The sequence below is a fragment of the Pseudorca crassidens genome, chromosome 8 (assembly GCF_039906515.1).
Source record: "Pseudorca crassidens isolate mPseCra1 chromosome 8, mPseCra1.hap1, whole genome shotgun sequence".
NCBI classification, from domain to species: domain Eukaryota; kingdom Metazoa; phylum Chordata; class Mammalia; order Artiodactyla; family Delphinidae; genus Pseudorca; species Pseudorca crassidens.
This window is the reverse complement of record NC_090303.1, coordinates 25,058,490-25,071,051: the sequence shown is the minus strand read 5'-3', so window position 1 is coordinate 25,071,051 and position 12,562 is coordinate 25,058,490. Positions and strand designations below refer to the sequence as shown.

Below are 12,562 nucleotides of genomic sequence, written 5' to 3'. Positions count from 1 at the left end.
TCTGAAGCCAGGGAGCCTGATTCCTCCAGCTCCTTTTTTCTTTCTCAAGATTGCCATGGCTATTTAGGGTCTTTTGTTTCTCCATACAAATTTTAACATTTTTTTTGTGCTGGTTCTGTGAAAAATGGCATTGATAATTTGATAGGGATTCCACTGAATCTGTAGATTGCCATGGGTAGTATAGTCATTTTGACAATATTGATTCATCCAATCCAGGAACATGGTATATGTTTCCATCCGTTTGTGTCATCTTTGATTTCTTTCATCAGCACCTTATAGTTTTCTGAGTACAGGTCTTTTGTCTCCTTAGGTAGGTTTATTCATAGCTATTTTATTCTTTTTGATGCGATGGTAGGTGGGATTATTTCTTGAATTTCTCTTTCTGATCTTTCATTGTTAATGTATAGAAATGCAACAGATTTTTGAGTATTAATTTCGTAACCTGCAACTTTACCAAATTCATTGATGAGCTTAGTAGTTTTCTGGTAGCATCTTTAGGATTTTCTATGTATAGTACCATGTCACCTGCAAACAGTGACAGTTTAACTTCTTTTCCAATTTGGATTCATTTTATTTCTTTTTCTTTTCTGATTGCCGTAGCTAGGACTTCCAAAACTATGTTGAATAAAAGTGGCAAGAGTGGACATCCTTGTCTTGCTCCTGATCGTAGAGGAAATGCTTTCAGCTTTTCACCATTATGACGTTCACTGTGGGTTTGTCATATATGGCTTTTATTATGTTGAGGTAGTTTCCCTCTGTGCCCTCTTTCTGGAGAGTTTTTATCATAAATGAGTGCTGAATTTTGTCAAAAGCTTTTTCTGCATCTATTGAGATGATCATATGGTTTTTATTCTTAAATTTGTTGATGTGGTATATCACACCAATTGATTTGTGGATATTGAAAAATCCTTGCATCCCTGGGGTATATCCCACTTGATCATGGTGTATAATTCGCTTAATGTATTGTTGGATTCGTATTGCTAGTATTTTGTTGAGGATTTTTGCATCTATGTTCATCAGTGATATTGGCCTGTAATTTTCTTTTTTTGTGGTAGCTTTGTCTGGTTTTGGTATCAAGGTCATGGTGGCCTCACAGAATGAGTTTGAGAGTTTTCCTTACTCTGCAATTTTTTGGAATAGTTTCAGAAGGATAGATGTTAGCTCTTCTCTAAATGTTTGATAGAATTTGCCTGTGAAGCCATCAGGTCCTGGACTTTTGTTTGTTGGGAGTTTTAAAATTACAGTTTCAATTTCAGTGCTTGGTCTGTTCATGTTTTCTATTTCTTCCTAGTTCAGTCTTGGGAGACCGTACCAAATTGTTCTAAAATTTACAGAACTACTGTTTCTAAAATGGATATATGTGTGTATATCTGCCATTTTTCAGATTCTGTGCCATCACTAATTTTAGAATTTACCTGACCTTTCCCAGAATCATTCTCCTTTATTCAGGCAGCCCCATGGACTACAGGGAAGGGTCCCAAAGGGCAAAGAGTCCCAAGAAAGTACATTAGAAAACCCAGGGGACAAGATATTCTTCAGTGCTTTACTCTCTAAACCTTAAAACTCATTATTATGACTTTCAAGCACCCTGAGTCCAAAGGTGTCAAGTTATGGGCAGACCTGGGTACTGCCTAGGCTCTGTCTGCTTTGAACTTAAAACTGAAGTGAGATAGTTTGCACAGCCCACTGCTGTTGAGTCAAGCTCATCAGAAAACAGAAGTGTCAATAATTTATTGTGTTGAATTGCATGGTTAGACAGTTCTTAGTCTAACACTGTCTGGATGATGCATAAGCAAAGATACAAGAGTTACTCTAACATTCCTGCATACGTGTACTGATATTTTCAACAGAAAAAGATTGACTTTACCTCCTTTTTCAAATTTTGAACTGCCTGACTCACTTTCATTACCTTGATGTAAATTTCCACGTTTTCCTGTAAGAACAGGCAAGATATTTCACATGAGTGTAGTCCTGCTTTATCAGCAGCTTTGCTTTCTATAGTTTTACTTACCCATGGTCAAGCAAGGCCAACTGAGGGTAACTGAACATGTAGAAAGCAAAATCATGTATAAGGGGGGACTACTTAGGGTTTGGTGCTATCCTGCTATCCATGGTTTCAGGCACACACTGAGGGTCTTAAAAGGTATCCCCTAACACCTGTGGATAAGGGGGGATCATGAGTCCATTAATTATGCTGCAGTGTCTTGTCAGCATGATTAAGTATTGCTATTATAATCGTGCTTTAACCTTATGCTTCACACTACAAAATTCCAAATACATTTGACCCTTGAACAACACAGAGGGATTACAGGCATGGACACTGTGCACAGTGGAAGAACCATATGTAACTAACTATACAGTAAGTCCTCCTTATCTGTGATTCTGCATCCATGGATCCAACCAACTACACATTGTGGATCGGGTAGTACTGTAGTACTTATTGAAAAAAATTCTGTGTAAAAGTGGACTCACAAAGTTCAAAACTGTTTTGTTCAAGGGTCAACTGTAGTTTTATTCACCTGAAGCAAAAGAGGGACAAATACATTATGTAAGACATGCACTGAGTACATAAGAGAAAAGTTCAGGTTACTCAGTATGTTTTACTTAGCTTTTCACTTATGTTTATCTTTGGAAACCAGTGTTGTTTGTCCCCACTCTTCTCTCAAATGCAGCTATTTAGAGCATATAAAATTTTTGCCTTGCATGCTTGGTTTTCTTAATAGTGTAGCTTCTTACATATTAAAATCTGTTTTACCTACTAATTAGATTAAATTTTATTTTTTATTGTTATTTCTTCATCATAAAAAATAGATAAGACATTGATATCTGTAGTAATTTACTGCTTGCTTAAAGTACTTAAATTTAGAAAACAAAGAATAATCACAGGTACAGGAAAGAAAACTAATTATTGGGACTTAGGTCAAGAAGAGAAAATAAGAAAGCATGTTTTAAGATACCACTAATTGCATATCTTTCTTGAGTCTATAGGGAGATTAGCTGTGTCAGCTCATAGATTATTCTCATTTGTAGAACTCATGAGTATATCTACATGTGGGCTATCTTTGAAAGAGGAAATAGAATTTTTCTGTTTCTTTTTTTGCTGTCATATCTACGGAGTGTTTCTAGGATGAACTTATGAGCGTTATGCCTTTCCACTATGTTGGAAACCTGGTGGTAGGAACTGAGACTGAGCTATAAGATGTATGTCCAGTAAATAGGTCAGAAAATCAGAGAACTTTCCTAGAGAATCTGTAATTATTCAGATGTGTGGATAGAGCTGTGTTCCCTGGGAAACCCCCCGAAGGAAAGGCTTGGCCAGAGGTAAAATTTCCTGGGATGTGAACTACAAAACTTTAAAACAGTTTCAGATGACAAGAGTACATACTTGTACCACAAATGAATGCCAGGACCTGTATGACATTTTTGTACTCATGAGTGAGTATCTCAAATTTCCTATTCTATCCATAAACCTTCCTTCCACTTTTCCTTGGAATAGGAAGCCAGATCACACACCTCTGTTTTCCACTAGACACATGCTGTGATTCTTTTGATACACAGTCTTCCTCACCTGATAAATACAGTATCTACCCACAAAACCCAGTTTTAGAGTTTTGGTTATGATTAATGCAACAACAGGTAGAATATGAATGATGAAAGTTAACTTTTAAAATTAAGTTCCTTTTCACACTTTTACTTTACACGATATCTAGGTGTGTTTACAAAGCCATGATTCCCCAGACATGAGTAATATGCAGATTCACATTCAAGCTAGTTAAATCAATCACTTAAATCTGGTTGTGTTTCATTATGTGGAAACAAAAGTTCATTAGACTAGTACTTATTTTACATGCAATTTCAATACATAAAGATAGTTAAAAGAACAGCTATTCTGGTCAAAGTTAGCAAGAACTGTGGCCCTTGCCCTTTCCAGTCACATCTCATTTGGGCTCTGAGTCATCCCCACAGAACCCAAGGGCTCTGTAGAAAATATTTAAATAACTAGATTAGGAGATCTCCAACACCTTTTCTTATTGAAGTTACCATAATCCTTCTAATTTACTTCTGCATTTCCATCGTATCAGAATATGTGGAGCTAAAAATATATAATAGAAAAACATTTATAGACATCTATAATATAAAATAATACACTTCACTAAATTATGCCTCTCAAATATTACAACTTGTTTTGGTCACAGTCTTAAAAAATTAAAACAATAAATACTATATTTATTGTTATATTGTTATATTGTAGTAAGGATTCTTCTAGAAATAAGCCTATCTTTTAGAGTACTTTTTGCAGTACTTGATTTACAGGGATTACTATAAGTTTGAAATTATTCTCTTAGAGTCATGTTGGTTCAAATAGGATTATCTAGAGCCATCCTTGATGAATCCAAGACAGAAATGCTATTCTCTGTTTTTTTTCTAACTCAAGTTTTACTGTAAATAATAAGATACTATACAATTTTCAAGAGTTATGATTCTGGGCTTTGAAGTTAAGTAATTTAGGTCAATTCTGGGTCTTAATATTATAATTTCTCTGTGGCTCAATTTTCTCTAACTGGAGATAGGATACATCATATAAGATTGCAAATGTCAGATCAAATTAAATGAGATAATGAATAAAGATTCCTATCATAGCACATGTTATTTTTATTTCAAATGTTATTATGATGTGTTATTTTGAAAAATCATAACAGTAAAATATTATCGCATACTGGCCAAGTATTATTTTTTAAAAATCTAATAAATATATATAGTTTATACAAGTAGGAATGATTATTTGAAAAACACTTAGGTTACCACAAAATCTGATGAGATGATTTGTTATTTATGTATACAGGAACTAAGACTATCATGCAAATAAAAAGGAAGCTTCTGGCTTAGAACAGCACTCCTTGAAATTTTCAGCTATGACTTGGGCCTAAAAGACCCACTTGAACTAAAACACCTTGTGATTAAATCAGATAATAGTTACAGAATCAGTTCCTTCAGGACCAAAAAATCCACAAGATTCAAATATGTTTGAGTAAACTTCACCAAATATTTTCGTAAAAAATATGGGTAGCAACTATAACTTTCAAGGTAAATTTCAAAATTTTCAGTATACTCTGTCCAAATACCTTTCCAATTGTAATTTTGAGATTCTTCCCAGGTTAACCTGCTATCTGATGATTATGTATTGGATTTATTTTTCCAGTCTCTTAATGATTCTGATAAATGAAAAAAAAAATTCTATGTATTTTTTCTCTCATAAAATCCAGTCAACCACTGGACTATCTACATAACAATTTTTGTAAATTTTTTGGATTATTTTTTGAACAAATATTAAAAACAATGTTTCTTGTACTAATTTAAAACTACATAGTAAAGAAAGGACTGAAAAGTGCATGCAAAAGATTTTAGAAAATATCTTTCGATATGTAACTTGATAATTCCAGAAACTGAGATATAGAAAATTTATGCCATTTACATTTATGTATGAATTCACTTACTAATTAAATTAAAACTTTAAATTTCTTCAGAATTATTTTTGTTATCTAAACTTGGTATCATCATTCAGGAAAATAATTCACTGATAATTGTAATAAGCTTCCTAAATAGCCAAAATCATTAATTCTGAGTTGTTTTTATTCTACCGAATTTTATATAATTTATACAAAATTATTAAATCTAGAATCCTTATTTGGAATTAATATAATTTACCATTCCCAGTAGCAACTACAGTATCTTTGTTCACTTAAAAAGAACATATCCAAAGAAGACATTGCATGTAGCCATGTAGACAAAGTTTCACCAAAAGTTGTGAAATTCAGATAGAAAGTTAAACTAATAACTCTCTAAGATAATTAGTTAATAATTGCATATTAGGAAGCATGTTGGCATAAGAGTGTCAAATCACTTATAAGAACTAATTCCACTATACTAATTTTTATTAATGTTGACTTTTATTCATAATTTAAATTAGAAATTATGTATAAATAGCCTAAGTAGACAATGAAAGTTCTGCAGTAATCAAACTGGATAGTACCTCGTTTTAAATATTGATAAATATGTACAGATAAACATAAGATTTTAAACATCAAGAAGCAAAATGCCATAGACTAGTGGACAAGGTTTTAATATTTTTTTAAACATAAAAGGTAAGAAGATTACTAACTTGGAAAACAACAGAAACCTAATTTTTTAAAAAAGCCTAATAACTTCAAGAAAACAATTCCTGCTTGCTGTTGTTGTTCTATAACTTCTTAAGAGTGTTTATATAGTAGTGTCATCTCCTATTAATTTGGGAAATAGAAATCTTTTTATTAAAAAAAACCATTATGATTCACTTTTAAAAAGGCTAAGAAGGATTTTTCAGTCAAATGCTCCAACATCTGAACAGTCAATTCTTAGTAGGACCAAATGGTATTCTGCAGAAAAACCCTACACTGAAATCCTCATTACATAAAGTGTGAGAGTTTAAATATGTTTTCAGAAAAAAAAATGAAGACGTCAGATCCCAGTGACTGGTTTGGTACAAGAGGAATTTAAAAAAAACAAAACCCACACACATCCCACCACTGATATGACTCCTATGGGTCTATTTTTATGTTCTGGTAAGGACCCATTACCTATATCTGAGATCCTCTGCAGCACTTTTTTTTTTTGGGGGGGGGGGGCATTTTCTATCTAAGTATATCAGATGCCAGAGAGACAAAAGGAACTAACTTGCTGAGTAGCCTCTAATATACTCTGTTTTACTACACAGTCATTACTCCAGATGATAAACTGGGTCTGAGGAATTAAAGTGAATAATTAAAGAGAATTATCAGTCTCATTTTCCTGCATGATTGAGCTTGAAAAACTCATTTCATGATATTTAAATAAAGCGTACTTTTCTATACAGCATTAATCTAAAGGGTATTGAGGCTAATAATTGTGAAAATGACTGGAGACTGTCAGTCAACAAGGGTGACAAACAGACTTTAAAAAGGAAATAGGCTATTTTTCTAACTGGGAGTTCTTCACTATCATTTTCTGTTAGTTGTACAGAAGTTTCATGAGCACAACAAAATCCTTCTATGAAAACCAAAAAAATTAAATTTCTCTTAGATCTCTTCAGATAAAAAGACAACTGTTAGATAACATTTAAATAATTCTATTTATGATGACCCTTTAATATAAAAAAGCATAATCATAAGTTAGTTTAAAAGAAAAGTCATTATTTTAAAATCTAACCAAATCTTGCACTTGGGGAGGATAAAAAAGACCCTCAATATTAAAAATACATTTTTAGGGCTTCCCTGGTGGCGCAGTGGTTGAGAGTCCGCCTGCCGATGCAGGGGACACGGGTTCGTGCCCCAGTCTGGGAAGATCCCACATGCCGCGGAGCAGCTAGGCCCGTGAGCCATGGCTGCTGAGCCTGCGCGTCTGGAGCCTGTGCTCCGCAACGGGAGAGGCCGCAACAGTGAGAGGCCCGCGTACCAAAGCACTCTTTTTCCTCGAGCATTGCTTTCTTTCTCCAGGGTTTTTTGACTGACACACTTATTTAACAATTAATAAGTTATAAAATTCTTTAGGTATATTGGGGCTTTTTCAAATGTCAGATCACTTAATTATGATAAAGTAGAAACGGGCTTGTGTAATCTCATTATGATTTATGCTTTTCATGTAAAAAGAATAACTTACAGGGATTTCAGGTAATTTAAGGAGATGGTTCCCTTATACCTGTGACCTTTTTCTTTGTTGTATTAGTAAAAAGGTAGTATAAAGGCTAATTTAATAAATATTTTAATTAAGAATATGTATTTTCTTGTAGTTAAACTGCTTTGATACATTTCCTTCTCAGTCTTAATTCTCACAAATATGCACACCCTCCTGTGTAACAATTCAGAAATAGCCTACTAACACAGGAGTTCAGATGGTATTTTATACAGCATATCTTAAATGTACTGAAAGGATAGTTAAATTATAATTAAAATATGAACACTGTTAGAGAAAGATATTTCAGAAAAAAATACATGTAAAATAGATGCCTAAGTTGACACTGGACTTACTTGGATCACTATTTAATCAGTAGCTTAATGCCATCCAAATCCTCTGTTTCTGGAGAGGAAAATGTCACACCCTCCCATGAGCAAACCAGAGAATCAAATTTACATTCTCAGAGGCAGCTGTTAAGTGTTCAGTCCCATAGACAACAGTTCCTGAGTAGCTTAGCACACAAGACTCTGAAAATGTAGAGCTATGTAAAATCTGCAACCGTATTTTTATATTTCGAGCAAAATATTCTGCTTGAGCAGTAAGGCAGAAAAATATACCCATTTCTAACGTATGTTGGTGTTTCCACGTTAAAAAGATTATGCATGTGCAGTATTTTGAAGGGATATTCTTTATGAGGGTATACCTTGCCTTATGTAAATCCGCTAGAGCTCTAGACAAAATGAAAGCTAAAATTGTCCACATGCTAAAGTCACCTTAGGCACAGTGCTTTCGGAACTCTTTTTCTCTGAAAGACCACTTAGGGTTTGGAATCAGATGTTACCAGGCCCTAGCTATATTGACTGGGGATTAGGAGTTAACTAACAACTCATTCTTATTTTCTTAATCAAAAAATGGAGGAAAATAAATCAGAGCATCACAATAAGAACTAACTAAGGCGAGTTGTGTGCAACACTTGACAGGTACCTGATTATGAGGCAACAAAATGCTTCCCTTCCCATCGGGCCCCTGCCCCTTTTCTCCCTTCTCTGCTGCTTCCTGGAGATTACATATCTTCATCAGACCTACATTTGACCTATTTTTTGGTCCTGTCTCTGCATCTACTAGAATGTTGGCTTCATGGGAGGGGAGACAGTTTTATCTGTTTAGTGCACTGCTGAATCCCCAGAGCACAGAGCAGCCTCATAGCTGGTAATCAGTTGAATGAATGGACACACATATGATTATCACAACCACAATAATATTTTGAAAGGAGTGAGAATGACCAGAAATTAGAGGTTATTATATTGCTAGTTTGTAACACAAATAGGCAGGGCTTTGAGGTGAAGGGCATCTGCTATGGAAGTGAGTGGACCTAAGTGGGATTTGGAATTCTTCCCTTCCTACAGTGTGTGACTTGTTGCTAACTACCTTACCTCTCTTAGTCATAGTGGAAATAGCTCCCTCTCAGCATTGTTGTAAAGATCGAGAGTGGTAATATGAAGGACTTAGCACAGACCCTGACATACAGTATTTGTTGAATAAATAATTGTTATGTGATCATTGGCAAATTTTTATGTTAGGAAATTCATTAAAGTAATATGGACAAGTAAAAAATATTGAAAATTATAGAGGGGTATAAAATGAGAAGTCTCGTTCACCCACCAGTTCTATTCCTCAGAAGTGACCAATGTCAGGTGTGTCCTCATACCCTCCATTAATTTTAAGATTTTAAACTTATATACATATGTATATGGACTAGTACATACACTGAATCATACTTTCTGCGACTTGCCTCTTTTAATATCAGGTGCCTTCTAGTTCTCCGATCTTACAAAAATGATGCTAAAAATTCATGTCTGTATAGTTTTGTTTATGTGCTTGGGCACTAGTAAACAGAGAAAGTGAAATTTCTGGGTCAAAAATTCGTACTTATTTTTTTGGTAGGAAGAGTTTTATCTAATTTCTGTTCCTACATGTACACAGCAATGTGTGAAAATGCCTGTTTCCATACATCACACACACTGGTTTATACTGAAATTTAAATTTTTAACAAGTGCTTATTTTATTGGTAAATATTTAATTGAGTGAAGTTTTAACCTATTAAGTATATTGACATGTATATTTAAAAATATTTCTGAGAATATACTTGCTCATCTTTTTTTTTTCTAGTGGGTTTGTTTGTCCTTTCCTTATTAACTAATAATGAAATAGCCTCTCTTCTTACATTTGACACTTAAAAATTTTTTTGACTATGTTAAACTTTATTTTTATTGTATTTTTAAATTACTGAAAATTTCAATTTTTATGCCATTAACTTTCACTTTTAAATATTGTGTCATGCTTTGAAAGGTTTTCTCCAAGAATATAAAAAATAACAGACAGACTTTCTTCTAGCATTTGTATGTTTTCAAAAAATCCTTTAGAACAGTATTTCTAAATAAACATTCATGGACTTTATCACTTGTGAAGTAAAAGAGGAAGAGTAAAGTACATTGAGTAATTGTAAATATTACAACATATGTGAGAAGCAGACAATGGATGCATAATAAGAGTTCTAGAAGAGGAATCACACAGCCCAAGTCCTGACCACAGCTCTTTTAATAATAATAGGTTTTGTGAACTGGGCAGCACACAGTCATCACATTCCTGATTTCCTTTCTTGTCAAAGAGAATAACTACAGAGCCTACCTACAGCCTCAAGCTGAAGATCATTATATGGTAGATTTAAATTTAAAATGTACAGGTGTATGCAGATTCTATATAGTAGACGAAAATGTTTCATTCATTTTTTTTTTGCTGTCTAACAAATGAAAAGAATTTTAGTGTCATATGCTTTGCAATTCTAGATTGTATGAGCAATCAAAACCTATAAATTATGATGATGATAAGGTAACAGAGTTAACATGTACTGGGGGCTTACTGTCTGCCAGTTGTTGAAATAAGTGTTTCACATAGGTTATCTCGTTGACCCACCACATCACCTTACTATGTTCTTTAGACAACTAGTTGAGGTCACACAGCTAACATGTGCCAAAACAAGGATTAAAACCCTGATAGACTGACTGAAGAGCCTATACTCTTTCCCGAAAGAAAAAAATATACATAAATGAGTTTTTGATCAATACCTAACTTTCCATATTCTTTTTAAGACATTTGTATAAACAGAATAACAATTTTAAATAATGCTATGTTAGAAAATTATATCTAAATTCAACAAACAAGGAATGACAATGAACATATTCTGTATGTGGCAAATAATAGAATTATTTTGAGATTAAATAAAACTCATTCTAAAGACCTGTAACACATACACTGTAAAGTACCTCAAAACATTAGTTACCACTGCAAAACAATAAGGTAAAATTCATCTTATCACTTTAATCCTTGGGATAACTAATCATGGAAATTTACACACACATATTTGTGCACATGCATAACACACATGCTTGTGTTTGTATATATATATATACATAAACAAACATCTATTTTTTCAATCGGTGCCTTGTTCATTTACAGAAGTAGTAAACCAAAGGCAGGTTCTATCTGCTTTATATAGTGAGGAGGGGCTTCACATGCAGGAATAAATATACACATACATAGTTTAAAAAGAGAATATTAAATGCACAAGACATAACAGTATACAGCAATGCCAGTGAAAGTTTGAGAGATTAAAACTGAGGTTTTAATATCACTTTTAAAAGAAATTTTCAAGGACATCATTAAAGATAAAATGTAGAATATCAACGTCATTAAAGTTTAGACTTAAGCCATGTTGTCTAATTAACGAAAGCACAGGATGAAAGTAAACCTACTGCATCAAAGATATAAAATAAACTTACACATATGTTTCATAGAAGCCGTGGTAGGAACTGTGTATAAAAGACAGGTTAAATTGAGAGCGCCTCTGTATATGTGGGTAGTTCTCATGTGAGCAGGGCTAGATCAATATGTAAATGTCAAAGGCCTCCTAAAAATCTTGGCAGACCTAATTTTTACTTGACTTGTTTGCAAAGCTGACTCAACTCTCTAAGGAGAGGGGAAAAAATCATTTTTATGTTCTTATCTATATGCACGATATATGTGTATATACACACATATATATACACGCACTCACATATGCACATATGTGCACGCACATGTATGTTTGTGTGTATGTGTGCCTCTTGTACTTCCCTTTGTTTATCTGCTTCAAAATTTTATATGTAACAGGAAATTTTTGTCATGACTGAGAAGTTAAGGTTCGGGTACTTTAGGGACCCACACAAATAATCTATTTGCATTTGGAGCTTGACGGCTGCCTGCTGAAGTTGAGGGTTGTCCTCATTTATTTCCATCCAAGCACTTTCTTAGGAGTAAAGAGGCTTCTTTTTTGAGCTAACATATGTCTTCTTTATCTTCCCTATATTGCACCCATTTATCTGGAGCTCTTGAACTATATAAAATATACATAATCCCTCCATCACTTAGCAGTCCTATTGAAAAGAAGTACTAAACATTTATTTATGTTGGCTTTCCCACATTGGAATTCTGTAAGTTACTACCCCATATATTTAATGGAAAAAACTGTGTTCCATTCTTATGTTTAGAAAATTGGATTAAAGGAATATTGGTGTCTTGGAACATATATCATGCTTATATGTTTAGTGACTCTCCAAGAGGGCTATTTAGTTTGCCATATTTCCCAAATATTTCCCCAGAGGACCAAATTTTCCCATATAGTATGTATTATTATATTCCAGAATTAGTGTTCTAAGGGATACCATTTAGTTAACATTACTACAGGATATCTCAATTCTCAAATACAAGGATCTTCAAGGTTTCCATATTATCAAACAGGTAGTATATAGGCTGTTGGTGGCTTCGAAGAGAACTCGAA

The 12,562-nt window shown here is 33.7% G+C and overlaps 1 protein-coding gene across 2 annotated transcripts in view; it reads right to left on the bottom strand.

Moving 5' to 3' along the window:
- LOC137228929 (platelet glycoprotein 4-like) overlaps window positions 1-11,597 on the bottom strand; it is a 54,034-nt gene extending 42,437 nt beyond the window's left edge. For both annotated transcript variants that reach the window (XM_067746072.1, XM_067746071.1), the window contains exon 1: window positions 11,526-11,597. The gene's annotated coding sequence lies outside the window, so the exon portion shown is untranslated. The remainder of the gene's footprint in view (window positions 1-11,525) is intronic.
- Between the last annotated feature and the right edge of the window lie 965 nt (window positions 11,598-12,562).